This window comes from Grampus griseus (genome assembly GCF_964374135.1).
Source record: "Grampus griseus genome assembly, chromosome: 13".
In the NCBI taxonomy this organism is placed as follows: domain Eukaryota; kingdom Metazoa; phylum Chordata; class Mammalia; order Artiodactyla; family Delphinidae; genus Grampus; species Grampus griseus.
Window position 1 is genome coordinate 59305978 of NC_139007.1, and position 15816 is coordinate 59321793.

At 36.6% G+C, this 15816-nt stretch overlaps 1 protein-coding gene across 4 annotated transcripts in view; it reads left to right on the forward strand.

The window, feature by feature from the left end:
* EYA4 (EYA transcriptional coactivator and phosphatase 4) overlaps positions 1-15816 on the forward strand; it is a 261488-nt gene that overhangs the window by 12412 nt on the left and 233260 nt on the right. The window lies entirely within an intron of this gene.

Sequence of the window (15816 nt, forward strand, 5' to 3'; positions counted from 1 at the left end):
CACTGAAGCTAGTTTATTGGTTCTATTGTATTCTAAATTATTTAAAGCTTCATTTGTACCAAAGTATTACTGATATTCTAGCAGAAGAAAAGATAAGGCCAGCATGAACTGGTATTTTGAATAAACTGAAATTAAAAGGGCAGATTCTAGTGGAGACTTATGGTTTTCCTACTTCCAGTCTTCTCTAGAAACAAACTTCAGCCTCTTTGGTTGATTTCTGTGGAGATACATTTCATGTTATTTTGAAGAATTTTTAACCCTCAGAATTATGGATTTCATCTGAAAGGAAGTATGTTCTGTATTTGTTTATGTCAATGTTTCAAAATATGGGGACCAAAATTCCTAGAGGTATCCGTTAGAAGTATATGTGGTCATTTGGTGAGAGAAATTTGGTTGTTTTTTTCAGGCATAATTTAGGAAGAAAAATTTCTGTTTAGTTTCTAGTGGTTTGTTTTCAGGCATTTTTCCACAAAAAGATGAGCAAGACCCTTCAAAACCACCAACTTGCTATTTAGGGGGAGAAAAAAGCCTTCTGTGTCCAAAAATAACATTAAATTAAAATGATTGTTTCCAATAGTTTCAAAAATTGTGGTTTTATTTCCTCGTGTATGAGTCATTTCTGAATGCAGTATGTGATTGTACTAAATCGTGATGAAGCCTATTTGCTCTGTGTTTTCGTAGGTCACGTTATTTATCAGAGAATCAGATCAGGAGAGGAATTTAGCCTAACTCTCCATTTTGCAGATGAATACTGGATTAGAGACGTTAAGTGACTTAGTCAAAAGGAAGCTAAAAAGAGAACCTTGTGCTGTAAGACACCCTAGTGCTGCCACCTCTACAACTTTCTGCCTTTATTTTTCTTTGTTTGAATTCCACAAGGAGTTGCAAATACTGGAATCAGACTGCCTTTGTATGTATCCTTCCGGGCTGCCACTCATCAGCAGTGTAACCTTGGAGAAGTTATTTACTGACCTGCTTTAGTCATAGTTGCAGCATGTGTCAACAGGGAATAATAATAGTACTTGCCTCGTGGAATTGTTGTAAGGAATAATTGAATTTATACCAGAAAGACACTGAAAATGCTCAATGTTTACGTATATTGAATTGATTTCTTTGAATAAATTGTTGAGCATATTTAATATTCAAAAAAGGGCTCTTCAAAAATAATGCTGAAGCAAGATGTTTTTAATCAATCTTTTTTTTAAACAAAAGTCATCTATATCTTGTGTAACATATTGAAACAGATATTATAGGAGGAGCCTTTGAGGGGCTTGACTAGAAGAGGTAAGGAGAGAGGCTTCTGGAATGCTGATATAGCCCTTTATCTTGATCTGATTGATGGTGAGATGGGGGTGTAGATGTAATAAAAATTTATCGGCTGTCAACTTTTGATTTGCATATTTTACTGTGTGTATGTTATACTTGCCTAAAAAATTTAAAATACAGATATAGTTATATAAAAGATGAGCAAAAAGGATTTACTGTATGGCACAGGGAACTATATTCAATATCTTATAATAGACTATAGTGGGAAAGCATCTGAAAAATGCTATATATATATATATATATATATATATATATATATCTCCAAATCACTTTGCTGTGTACCCGAAACGAATACAATATTGTAAATCAGCTATACTTCAATAAAATTTTAAAAAATGACAGATATATTTAAAATAAGTTGATATCCCTCACTTCATCCATCTCTTCCACATCCCACAAATCAGGGCAAATTGTTGTACTTCAGCGTGCTTCCTTTCAGGCATTTTTTCCTATACATGCGTAAATGTAAGAATTTTCTGGGGATGTAATTTATTTTTATTTTACATTTTAGGCCAAAATGGATCATCAGTTGTCTTAAAGCTTGCTTTTGATTGGCTGTATTTTTGGTATTTTTTCATATCATTACATATAGTTTGGGGTACTTCTGTTTAATGTATGAATATGTTTTATACTTTAACTGTTCCCTTCCTGGTATATATTTAAGTTGCTTGCGGGTGTTTACTATTACAAAGACTGCTGCAATCATGATTTTTATGTATCTTTTTATATATCTGACCCAAATTCCTGTCGGTAAAACTCTAGATGTAGGAATAATAGACGAAAGAGTGTGTGCAGCTTGCATAAATGGTGCCAAAATACTTTTCAAAAAGGTTGTAACACCTTGTGTCCCTGTGATGATGCTTGCATTTTTCTCATAAAAGCCAAGGGCAAAATTTTATGCTAAGTTGACACTGTAATTATTTGTGCTCTGGTTAATAATGAGACTCACACACTAATTGGAAGAGTTCACTGATAAGAGCAAATAATTCTGTTAACCACATATATAACAAATCTATGTTATATGTAGTTAATATCTCATTTAAGAATGGTTACTACTCCGTTACATGAATGATTATTATATATATTCATAGTTCTTAAACCACTTGGTAGGAAGAAAAAAACTCAGTGTATATAATATTCATGACATGTTTTTACTTAGCACCATAAAATATTTATAAGAATTGTTAAGAGAAACACTGATATTGTTGAGAATTTGTGAGGAATTGTATGTTATTATTCTGTTAAGAGCCAACTGTGTGCCAGGTACAGTTCTAAGCACCTTACATATATTACTATAGCTTTTAAACATGTAGATGAAAGGCATAGACATTGTATTACTATAAATGAGATCACTCCATTTTGAATGTTATTAAATATTACCACAATACCAACTGTATCTTATCAGTGTTCTGATTTGTAAATTTGGGAAATGTCATAATCTGTTTAATGTGAACATTAAAGTGAAAGCATCAAAATCCAGAGAATTGCTACTCAAGTCCTGGCTAAAGTATCATGACACATAACGTTTAAAATGAAGTATGTTAATCAGTTGGCTTTACTGTTAGAGTCTTATATGTAGAAAAGTCTGTCTCCAGAATATTCAATTCTTATAGTTTCTGGTTAAATAAGATTCTGGCTAACCTTTAATGGTTATCTAGTGCCTTAAAAGAGTAATCCAACTCAAAATAGCTAACTTATTCCTCCAGCATTGGGTAAATATAGCTATCAATTTTTGTGAGTTTTTTCTTCCTGCAGAATTTCCTGTTATTCTAAGGGATTCAATAGGACTTAGGCACATAAAACTGAAAATTATATTACTATGGGGAAACTGCTCTGTGCCTTTGAGAAGGAACTCTCTTGCTAACTTAAGTACTATATGTGTGTAGAATAGCTAACATTTTCCTCCCAAGAAATTTCATGTATGCAGTTAAAACACTCTTAAATTGATTAAGCATTTGTTATATATTTCCAGAAGCACTCAAGAGTACTTTTATGGTTATAAGAGTAGAGTGCATTAGAATGCCAGAAACCAACGAATACGCTAGAGGCCTTCAAAACCATGCCCAGCATTCCTGACTTTACCATATAAACACGCGGGACAGTCTGGAAAAATAAAACAACTCCCCTTCTCCCAAACGTAGGTAAGCTTACGATGATAACACTTCAACTGGCTTGAATATTAATTTGATACTTTTTCTGTTAGAAATCATTTTTATTACTTAGAAAACAGAATGGAGAAGTAATAAATATGACTGGTATTTGTTTCTCAAGTCAAGTATTATTTTACATCAGATTTGACCAGTTACCTTTATACTTTTTGGAAAGTGGATTATACAGCTACCACAGTATTTTGCTTATTAATCTGGGAAGCTAAAAAGCCTTTTATAAATGTTGAATCAAAACTCTCACTGCTGTGAGGGAATTAAATTTCAAGCCATATACTCCTTTTATAGGGTGAGAAGCTGAAGTATGGAGAAATTACAAGGTTTTCCCAAAGCCATACACTGAATCATGGCAGACGCGGAAATCTACGATTCTGTTTGCCTGATTCAGTCTGAAACTTCATGAAATTAAAGTTTTCTATTTCCTGACATGTGCCTTAGGAGTGTTTCCTTATTTACTTACTTGTTCATTCATTCATACGTTATACAGGGAACCATGTTTTTGCAAGATACGGTCTTGATGTAGGGACTATAAATAATATTGTGCATTTCTAGATCTTGGATATTTTATTTAAAGAAACTCACTATATTTTTCTTTTTCATGACTATGAAAAAAAAATTAAGGCATTAAAACCTAAGTTGGATTGTCTATATTCAGGCCACAACAGTGTCTATGAGAAGCATCTGATGCTTCTTCAGGGCTAATATAGTTTGTTCAAGCGTTTGAACAAGAGCTTGGTGGAAGCTCCAGGTAGCTCTGGAGCAGGGTAATGACCAGGAGAAACCACAACAGCCATCAAAAGTACAGAAAGACCAGCGTCCACATCTTTATAACCGGTGTCTTTATATTTGGTTTAATCAGGAGGGGGCTGATTATTCTGCTCCTCTCTCATATTCCTGAGTTTCAAGTCTCATATTTTAAATTCCTATTCATTGTGATCTTTTTCATACTCATTTAACCAGTATTTTCCCGAGCTTTCTTCACCCGCTTCATTTTTTTTTGTCTTCTCCACCCTTTGTCATATTAAAAAAGCAAATAGTATTTCTCTGGGTCAGACCTCACTTCTCCCTGATGGAACAGCTGGTGCCACAGGTAGCTTCAAATCAGCAAAGTATTGCATCTTCCCCCTGCACAGCACCCTATAACAGAGAATCCAAAGGACAGAGGGATGCCATCTGTCCTTCATCTTTTCTCCAGAGAGTTCACTTAACACATTTTTGGTTGGTTTGTTTTCTTGTCCTTTTCTTGCAGCCCTGAGACTTAGGACTCAGACTTGGCTCTAGCTTTATGGCTCACCAGCTCTTCCCGTGGAAGAGTTCTTTCCCAAGACAGTCCTGAGGCCCAAGGGCACTTGGAGCCATGGGAACCAAACCCGTAGATTCTACAAACAGGCTCAGGTATGGCCAAGTCCCAGGCAAACCAACCTTCCTGCAGTTTAAACATTAGTCTTTCTTTTTCTTCTTTAATTTTTCCAGAGAATAATTCAGTCTTAAACAAACCAGCAAACAAATAAAACCCCTAGGGCCTTTCTCAAAGGAGCATTCTTACAGCTTTGAAAATTTATTGTTATTAATTTCCATTTCAGCTAGTTTGATTTCCTTTCCATTTTTTGTCTGGGTATGAATGTAATGTTTGTTATACATTAATGCTGATCTGTATTGATTTAATGTCAATTTATAATTTAAAATAATGATGTACTATGACCTACTTCATATCTACCTTCTGTTCAATGCATTTCCTATGCAGATATGCTTTTGTGGCTGACTGAATTGCTCCCTAATTCCCGTTGGGAAACAAAGAGTTTTTTAATTAAAGATGCAGTCTTATTAACTAGGGGTACTTAACTTGAGGAAAAAAAGATTTAGGGGTGACATGAATGATAGCACTCTCTTAATATCTAATAGCCTGCTATACATATGAAAGCGGGATTCAGTTTCTGCTTTGTGGTTCTGGTGGGCAGACCAGAGTAGAAGTTCTGAAAGGTAGATTTTTTTAAACTAATAAGGAAGAATTGATAGAAGGAAAGAGAAGTAGATGGTTCTATTCAGTGGAGCTAAGAAGCTTTAAGTATTGTACCTAAAAACTCATATGATCAGTCTATTAAACCCTACTTACTTCTATACTCCTCATATCCCAAGACAAAGAAATAAGCTGCTATGGATTTCATTCATATTCTCTCTTTCTTTCTTTCTAAGTTTGCCCTTAAAGTCAAAACATTGCAGGGAAGCAAAACATGGAATTGAAGAGCAACACCAAATATATTTGAGATATTATTTTATGAATTCTTTCAGCTTTAGCCTTTAGGAAATTCTTTGGATTTCTAGAAGCTATAATGGCAGATTTTGTAAATGTGATCCTACTCTTAATGCAGTTACAAAGTCAGTGGATGCTTTTATACTGCAATGCTATAGGGAAATTTATTGAGAGAAAAGAAGGTATTCAAACTTTCTTGGATGCCTCAATTAAAAAATCTAGATGAATAAAATTCTCCTTAGGTGTCCCAAATTTTAGGAAGGCAAATAGCATTATATTTAATTAAATTCTTAACTATTATTTACTATAGACACAATTCAAGCATGTAACTTGTCTTTCAGTAAGTCAAAGTTACTGCTATATTTTCTATCTCTCATGTTTACTTTGTTATACATTGGATAGTCTACCCTTAAAATAAAAAAAAATAGGACTTTCAGGTGTCACACCTTCATTCCTGAGAAATTGGTGATATATAAGATTTGAGAGGAAAAGATATGTTTGTGTTGCTGCTGTTGTTTTTGTTTTCATTAATTTCCTCTGTGGGGATGGATACTTCCTGAGTTTTTTCTTCTACTTCACGAATTGTTTCCTTAGCTGAATCTAATCTGCTGTTTAATTCATTCATTTCTGTTTTGAAATTTCAATGGATATATTTTTAAAAACACTTTTATGGTTCTTTTCCAAATTTGTGTATTTACTTTTTGTAATTTGGGGTTCTTTCTATTTTGTTTCTATTTCTTCTGTCTCTTTAATTGTTTTAAGCATACTTATTATGTGATACTGTTCAGACTGTCATTAATCTCAAATTTTTGGATTCCAGTCCCCCTGTTGTTGCATCTGTTGTCTCTGTGGTGTTTGTTTCCTGATGTAACTTATCACTTTTGATGAATTTTTCTCTCAGAATCCTTTGTGGCCTATGGACCAATTTTTCATTTGCTCCCCTGCAGTCTAGGGATTTCAAACCTCCGGATCAGTCTTGATTTTAATATTTTGGCTTGAGGTTTCCATGGTAGGAACGTAATAACTATTTAGAATTTACATTTGTGCAAGGCTGAGGTATTGATTTGTCTCAAATAATTATTTCTTTTATTCTCTCCCAAAGGCTCTATCCCATGACAAGCTTCTTTGCAATTATATCACATTTGACATTCTTTGTGTTTTAAAGATATCAAAATACAGTAACAACAGATTGTATTTATTCACTAATATTTAGCACTTTACTCCTGCTTTTGCCAATTCTTAGGATGCTAAGAACTTCTTAGCATCCTATTCACACTGAATGTCCATTCCTCTCTTGCTTTCTTTTCTGGAAACGTGTTCCCTTCTCTTTCACGTGCTCATCGATAATTCTGTTATTGGAAGCATCAATCTCTCAGTGCTAAAGAAACCACTCACAATTTTGATGCTATGTAGAATGGCAAACTCAAAAGGGGTGAAGGCTAATCGCTTGATCAAAATATCAAAAATCAAATAATTGTTCATTTTTACAAATTAATGTGAGTTCAGAGAATTTGTTAAAGACTGGTGACTTTGGCTACTAACTACCTATACGTAGATAGTTCATGCAGTTTCCGAAAATAACTGATTAGTATAATATTCTTAATTGAACAGAGTTAAAAATCATTTTCACAGAAATTGCATAGGTACAATTCCACAGTATGGCAAAAACTTAAAATATTTTGATTCATTATATGAAGAATGAATAAAAAAGCAGAAATTTTCTTCCACTGTCACAAGTAAATGGCTTACATTTTTAAAATACATGATTTTATTTAATCTTCACAAAATTTAATGCAGTTATTATTATTGTCTCTATTTTATGGATGAAGAGAATGATATTTGGAGGTATTGATGAACTATCCCAAGGCCATACAGTTATCCAGTAGTAAAGCAAGGACTCACGTATAGACTTGTTTTAGTCCAAAAGTCTTTACTAGGAATCACTAAATGTATATTTCATCCAGCAAGCCAGTTTTTAGATTTCTAGGGTTTCAAGAGTTGAATACTAAACTTAGTAGATGTATTCTTCAATTCTTTTAAATTTGCAACACATTTTTCTCCAGAAGTGTGTAAAGGCAGCAGATGTGTGTTCGGTAATGCATGTGGTCCTATATTCTTCATCAGAAAGCGTTCCTAGATACGGAAGAGAGGTTTATGGCTGAGAAAAAATCAGACTGTTTATAAGGAAGGGCTCAGGTCGTTTTTTCTGCCAGGCTACAGGAGAGCCAGTTAGATGAACTATTAACAGTGAATACAGAAAGAGTCAGTGTGCAGTGTAGTTTGGGAGGAACAACAGGGGCAACACGCGAAAAGGAAAGTAGGTTTACAGAGTCGGTCTGAGTTTGTAGGTGTGATAAAAGTTGCCCGCGCTCAGGATTCTTTTAGATGTTTCTCTGAGACCAGCTGGTTACAACTGCGTCTATGTTTTCTAAGTTGACTAGCCAACCATCAACAGTTAGCAGACACAAACAAAATAGAAAACCTTGGCTGGCCCTTATTGTCAAAAACCAAGTGATGGTGATTTATAATTCCGGGAAGATTACTGCTATCAAATGCACCTATCACTAAGGACCCAGATGATTATCATGAAATTCAGCTTGTTATAATTTTTGAGCATGAGAAATTAACCACATTATTTTTAAACATTTTGTGTTAAATGGACCATTTTGCAAAGTCCATGCCCTATCTTTGTAAACAGTTCAAAAATAGCTCAGCATCTACTTCGTAGCTTGGCTTCATTTAAGGCGATTGAAATCAGGCATTACTGTTCACCCAGATCTGTTTCTTGGACACCTTTGCTGTTTTCCTTTTGTATAAGCAGGGACAAGAGTCATGTGCATGGTCACAGAATGCCCATCTTACCTCTCTGAACAGATGGCCATAGAATTGGAGCTAGGTGTTCTTTGTGCTGTTGGCTTCCCTCTCTGGCATGCTGCCTGAGCAGTTGAAACCAGCCAGTGCCTGACCCAGCTTTACAGACCCATTAATGAAATTTGTAGGGAAATGATGGGATCTTGGTGCAGAGGATGTGAAAGCAATGCCCTTATTGACAGTTGATCCCAGCTATAATATCTCAAGAATGTAATGGGAATATAAGTTGTTAGACTTCTTATACAATTGCAGTTTTCTGTGAGACAATATGCTTAGTAAAGGAGAGAATTTAATTGAAGATTATGAGGATCGCTCATGGAATCCAAGGAAGAATTGAACAACGAAGCAGCAGGAAGAGCAAGAGAGACAGTGAGGCTTCAGGAGTAACAGGATCCAGGGACTTCAATTCTGCCAGGACTTTCTTGCCGTCTCCCGCTTTTGATTCTCTTTCTGGGTCAGCTCCTCTCTGTCTCTCCCTAGCAGATCAGCTTTTTACTCATGGCAGTAAAGAGCTCCCAAGTTCTATGTCCTAGAGATTTTACCACTGAAGGAGGACTAGCCTGGTACTTTCCCAGGCCCACATCCTAAGCCATTGGAAAAGATTGTGACGAGTCATTAGACTGAGGTAATTTGGTGTCACTCGGAAAGCCCTGGGGGACCTAGTGTGTTATAAGCTGAATATGGGTCAGTGTAATAGGTGTGTATATAACCCCATGCAAGCAAGCCTTAATTTGGTACACAAGTGTTTTTGAAAATTAACTTGCAGTTTGATAATCTGCAAGTCAAACAGTAGGTTAGCTGTTCTGAATGATGGAATACAATGGAGTGACACCTCCCTTGGCCCAGGAAACTCTGCACGTGTAATAAATCCTCCACAGCTCCCACCTGGGTTAAAAGGGGGCTGTGTCAGAGGTTACGGATGGGACTATCCACACACCTCTGTCCCCATTGCAGAGTCTGCACAGGGGCTAGAACAAGAGTTTGGATGGCCTGCAATCTTTACATCTTTCCCTAGGAATAGACTAGACATTTGGAACATGGGTGGGGGGAATGTAGTCTCTTTCCCCCTTCTTTTTTCTTCTTCTTTTTTTTTTTTTTGCGGTACGCGGGCCTCCCACTGCCGTGGCCTCTCCCGCTGCGGAGCACAGGCTCCGGACGCGCAGGCCCAGCGGCCATGGCTCGCGGGCCCAGCCGCTCCGCTGCATGTGGGATCCTCCCGGACCGGGGCAAGAACCCGTGTCCCCTGCATCGGCAGGCGGACTCTCAACCACTGTGCCACCAGGGAAGCCCCTCCCCCTTCCTTTTTCTTTGCGCTGCAGCAAGAAGCAAACATAGCCTCTACTGTGTAAGCGCCCTCACAGGAGACTCCCGGTGGAATTCCCAGTCTTTGGCTGCAGCGCAGTGTGATGGTAGCGAAGAGTGAGGGGATGGTGAGGACAGTGGAATAAGGCCTCGACCACAGGGAGAAGGAAGGTGGAGGTCTTCCTCAGAACTCCCACTTTGGTCCATGGCCCCAGGGAGCAAAAGCATCTGACTTCTGATTACTTGTTATGGGGCATTTTGGCAGAGAGATGTACTGCCATAGCTGCAGGTAGGACCAATGAAAGGATTTCTGGTTTATCCCAAGGAAAGGGTACACCTCTGAATTGTTTTAAGAGAGTAAAATCATATCTTTATTTTAAAACTATCACTCTGACTGCACTGTGAAAAAATGAGGTTCAGGGAACAAAACTAGAGGACCCTTCGGAGGCTGCTTCTCCAGTCCAGGGGTGACGAGGGTTTGAACTACTATGGTAGCAGTAAGGAGAGAAACATGGAGAGATTTGAGTGAACTCTATGAGGTATTAATAGGTCATTTATTGAATGTGGAGAGTAGCGGTCAAGGAGTGGATGACAAAGCCCAGGTGTTCAGCTTTAAAGACCGGTGGACGGCCTTGCCACATGTGTACGTAACCAGAGGTGTAGTTTTTGGTTGTACAGCTTCTTCATCCCATGCCGGCCCTGGAACAGAGAGCACCACCCACTCCACCTTCAGGTTTGCGTTTATCCAGCCAGGGTAAAGCATGCCTGGACAATCTGATTTTTACTGATGGTTTGCTTAGAAAGACACAGGATTAGGGTTCTATCACACGGACTCCCCAAACTCCTCCGACTTAAGCATCTTCTCTTTCTTGAAGGCACAGGGTCCTTTGCTGTCTCCACCACCTGGATCCAGCCTAAGTACCTCATGCCATTTCTGAGAATTGTTTTTAACATTTTTGATGTGTAAATCTCATTAACTATTTAAATTGAAGAATTGTTGATTTTTTTATTCTGATATTCTAAGAGACACCTCATGCCTAGAGCAGAGTTCAAGCAAAGGATATGACCAATTTTCTGTGTATTGAAAACCTAACTTCAGAAGAAATCATCTAACACGGAATGGGTGAGGTCGCTATTATTCCTGTTTGAAATTCACCTTTTCTGGGGGAATGGCTTTGAAGTAGAGCGGAGGAACTAGATTATTGCCTCATAAAACGGCATGAGGTTACTGTTATACCTTAATTTTATGTCTTTATTAAGAGGTAATACTTCTCTTACTTGATTCAAAGAGGGTTCTTGTCTTTTTCTCATATACTTGTGAAAACTAAATGTTAAAGGATTTAGCAGAACAACCATTGCTAAATTATGATGTAAAATAATACTGTGTCTGCAGTTAGCCCAGTAGTTTTACTTGGTTCAATAATATAAAACCACCGGGCTCATAATATTTTAGTACTTTAGTGTGTTTGGCAAAGAAAGAAATTCATGTTACAGTTAAACTAAGTGACAATTAATCTCAATTTTACGGAATTATAAAGCGAAGTATTATGTTATAACATGGAACATTGATGCAAATAGCTCCCCAACTGGAACATTAAATAGATTCTGAACCAGTGCTTAACAGAAAAAGGCTAGTTTTTGCTTAATTCTCTTATGCTTGAACATCTTTCTTGAAGTCTTAATTTTTAATTTCACTTGAAATTTCACCAGTGCCCTGAGATGGTGGCCCTTCTGGAAGACGATCCCTTCTTTCCTAATGATCAGTATCCTTAATTTACTTCCTGTGTATTCTTTCTGGAAATATTACATCTTGATCACATCTTAATAATCATTTTAGTGTGATAACTGTACATGTGTTGTGGGTTGAATTGTGTCCCCTGAAAGATATGTTTAAGTTCTAACCCTCTTCCCTGTGAATGTGACCTTATTTGGAAATAGGGTCTTTGCAGATGTAATAGAGTTAAGATGAGGTTTTACTAGATTAGAGTGGGTGCTAATCCAGTGACTGGTGTACCTGTAAGAGTCAGGAAATTTGGATACAGAGACGCACACACAGAAGAAGGCCCTGTGAAGAGATAGGCGGGGACAATATTGTGTGACAATGGAGGCAGGATCGGAGGGACACATCTACAAGCCAGGGGATGCCAAGGATTGTTAGCAAACACCAGAAAATATGAAGAGACAAAGAATGATTCTTTTCTAGAGCCTCCAGAGAGGGCGTGGACCTGCCAGCGTGTTAATTTAGGACTTCTTGCTGTCAAAACTATGACAGAATAAAATTCTGTTGTTTAAGCCACCCAGTCTATAGTACTTTTATTACATCAACCTTAGGAAACTAAAATAGCATGCTATGTTGTAAGTAAATAATAGGTTACATTGGTATTAATAGTCATGTTATTGTACGTATATTTTATTGCTAGGTCAGGCGAATAGGAAAATACCTGGTGGACTAATCTCAACATTAGATTTTCTGAAAAATTACAAGACTCTACCTGAAAAACACAGGACAGGTCAACATTTTTCTTAAAATAGCCACATATTTGAGACAGGATTTTCAAAAGTTAAATTATATGGCTGTTCACACTTTTTATTCACATCATCAAGTACATTATGTGTGATTTCATCCACCATTAATTTTGTCATTCATTCAATTAATATTGTTAACCACCTAATGCTTGCCAGGCACTGAGCGAGGTGCTGTAGATGACACTAGTAAATAGGATAAGGAATACCTGCCCTAAAGAGATTACGCTGACTTTGAAATTTATTCCATAGGGAAAGCCACAGAGGTCACTTGGAGAAAGTGTCTGCTACTTAGAAAATTCACTTTCATTGTTTGCTGTGCTTTTAACTGATCTTGTAAAATCATTTTAGCATCATTTGGTTTTACTTACTCTGTGCTCCTGTATTATGGTGGAAAAAAATAAATTTTTATTTATTACACAGAAAATAAAATCAACAATAATCGAAGAATGTGAAGCCAAAGATATAATTCTTTATCAAATTATTTTTATTTTTAATGTTTCTTTTTAATGAATATCCAAACACACGCTTAGTTGTACATTACTGTTAGCATAGCTAAAATTTTGTGTTCTGATTTTTTTCACTTAATATACAATCAGTAATTTTTTGCTTTTCCATGTCTTTTTTTTTTTTTTTTTTGTGGTACGCGGGCCTCTCACTGCTGTGGCCTCTCCCGCTGCGGAGCACAGGCCCCGGACGCGCAGGCCTAGCGGCCATGGCTCACGGGCCCAGCCGCTCCGAGGCACGCGGGACCCTCCCGGACCGGGGCACAAACCCGTGTCCCCTGCATCGGCAGGCGGACTCTCAACCACTGTGCCACCAGGGAAGCCCTTTCCATGTCATTTTTATAATTATACTTTCGATCCTTAAATTATATTATATTAAACTTACTGACCATAATTTGCTTAATCAATGCTCTACAAAGATGAGGCTGCTTCTAGTTTGTATTATGAATAACACTGTAGTGAATACCTTGTGACTTTTGGAGTGGAATAGTTTACTCCTTAGGAAAGTTATTGAGTAAAAAATTTAAGCATATTTTAAAATGCAGTGACAGACTGCTTTCTAAAAATATTAGAAAACTTGACATTATCAGTGGCAGTTGAATGAGGACAGCTTTTTCACTGTATCCTTTCCAACACTGGGTGTTAGTAATATTTAAAATGGTTTAGTTATTGAAGATGTATACAGGAATCCAAAATGTATGCTTGTTGCTTAAGTTTACATATTTTGCCAACTGTGAAAGTGAACACTTTTCTAAATGTTTATTTATTATTTACATTTAAAATAATGATCTATATTTTCACATCCTTGCTTAAGTACCTTAAAAGGTTCTTTAACTTTTCCTTACCAATTTCTTTGTTCTCAGGGTCACAAAGTTTATAAAATTTATTGAAGATACTTTTCATAATCTGTTGTGTCCTTTCACTTTTGGGTCTGTTTTTCTCTATTCAGAAATACAAATACAAATTTTTTGTTTTGTTTTACACAGCTGAATATAGTGTCCCTTCCCTTTGTACTATGGTACAGTGTTTTTACCATTCATCTTACCCATCTACTAGAATGAAAAGGAACATCAGATTCTCCCCTTCAGGAGAGTATTTGGCTAATTTGTTATCCAGGTAGTGAGGAGAAAATGGTGTGATGGACCATCTATCACAAGGAGATGATCCATCAGGATTCCCTCCTGGAGGAGAGAGGAAGGGCTCATGATGCTGGTAGGTGTTGAGTCTTAGCAGGTCAGCATCAATTAGACTGGTGGCCATACATCCTAAGGTGTGCACCATATCCAAGGTGAGGCTGAGCCGGGGAGGTCCTGGTCACCAGGGGAGGGGACAGTGTGCAGGGCCAAGGATCAGGAGGTCTGCGAGGATAGGAGGAGCAAGCAAGAGATCAGCAGGAAGCAGGAACAGAGAGAGAGACCCAGATGTGATATGAGGGTCCATAAGGAGGAGAAGGGGGAGAATGGGAGAAGCAAGATGGAGATGTGAGGTAAAAGGAAAAGAGTTGGCCTTTTTCCAGTCACTGTTTCTCAGGTCCACCTCCAACACAAAGAATGACATCTTTAAATCTAGAACTTCTTGCCTACCTATCGTCCTGAATTCAGACGTATACTGCAACACCTCAGTGTGCCTTAATATCTGCACTTCCCCCTTCCCATCTTAAGTGCACTTTAAAATTGTGCTTTTCTTTAAAATGACACTTTTCTGGTTTTGCAGTATTCTCAATCAGTATCTTACTGAGACTATCACATTACACGTTACCATTACCATTTTATGACTTTTAAAAATTAAAATTAGAAAAAATTTGAGAAAATCAGAAAAAAATTGGAAAAAAAATGTTTGATCTGTGTCTCTGTGTTTGTGTATGCATAAAACAATGTACACTTTAAAATGTCTTGTGTTCTAATAAGGAAAGTAACAGGTTTATTGTAGACCATAATGCAAAGCAGAAATTAAAACCACGCCTACCTGGTTGTAGTAGGGAATATGTAAAACTGAGCAAAACGCTTGCATATGTTGAATGTTCAATAAACTGAATTGGGAACATATTGTTTCTGCAGATTTGAATACTTATTTTCCACTGAAATTATATTCTCAGAAATTTTTGATGTCACCAAATACTCCTTGAAACGTGCATTTAATAATTTATATCTGTTTATGCCTATGATGAACACTTTTTTATATAAATATTTTTTAATCTCTCATATTCTTTTAATTTTATTTTAGAACTAGAGTATGAAGGGCTAGAAATGTATCATTGCTATTTTAAAGTGCATTTCATTTATTCGTGAGTCTGAATATCGTTTTGTGGTGATTGAGCATTTTTCTGTAGGGGTGTGTGTGCCTTTCTATTTGGATTGTAAGAGCTCTTTGTATGTTAAGGACATTAGCCCATTTAGTTTGATATTTGCGGAGATACTTCTTTTTATGTTTTCATGTATCTTTTAATTGTGATTATTTGTGTGTGTGTGGAACTCAAGGGGATGTTTGGCTTTTTTGTTTTATATTCCATTGCTTTTATTATATAAGTCTTCTCTATCTGGGAATTAAAAATATATATGCCTATTTTTCTTAGATTTTTTTTAAACTCCAGTTTGCCTAGAAAATTTTTAATATATGATATGGAGTAAAGATGAATTTTTTTTTAGTAGTTTACTGACCAGTTGTCCTTCCCACATATTTCTGTAATACCTTCTTTAGCATAATAATCTTATTTTCATTCTCTTTTAAAAATTGGGCGTGCATTTTATAACATTATATGTTTTAGAACTGAGTCTGGCGATTAAGACAAATTTTCCTGTAATAGAGAGCTGTCATATTAAAATACACATTATATGTTTTCAATTTTATGTGCCTTAGAAAATGAATGGTTAAT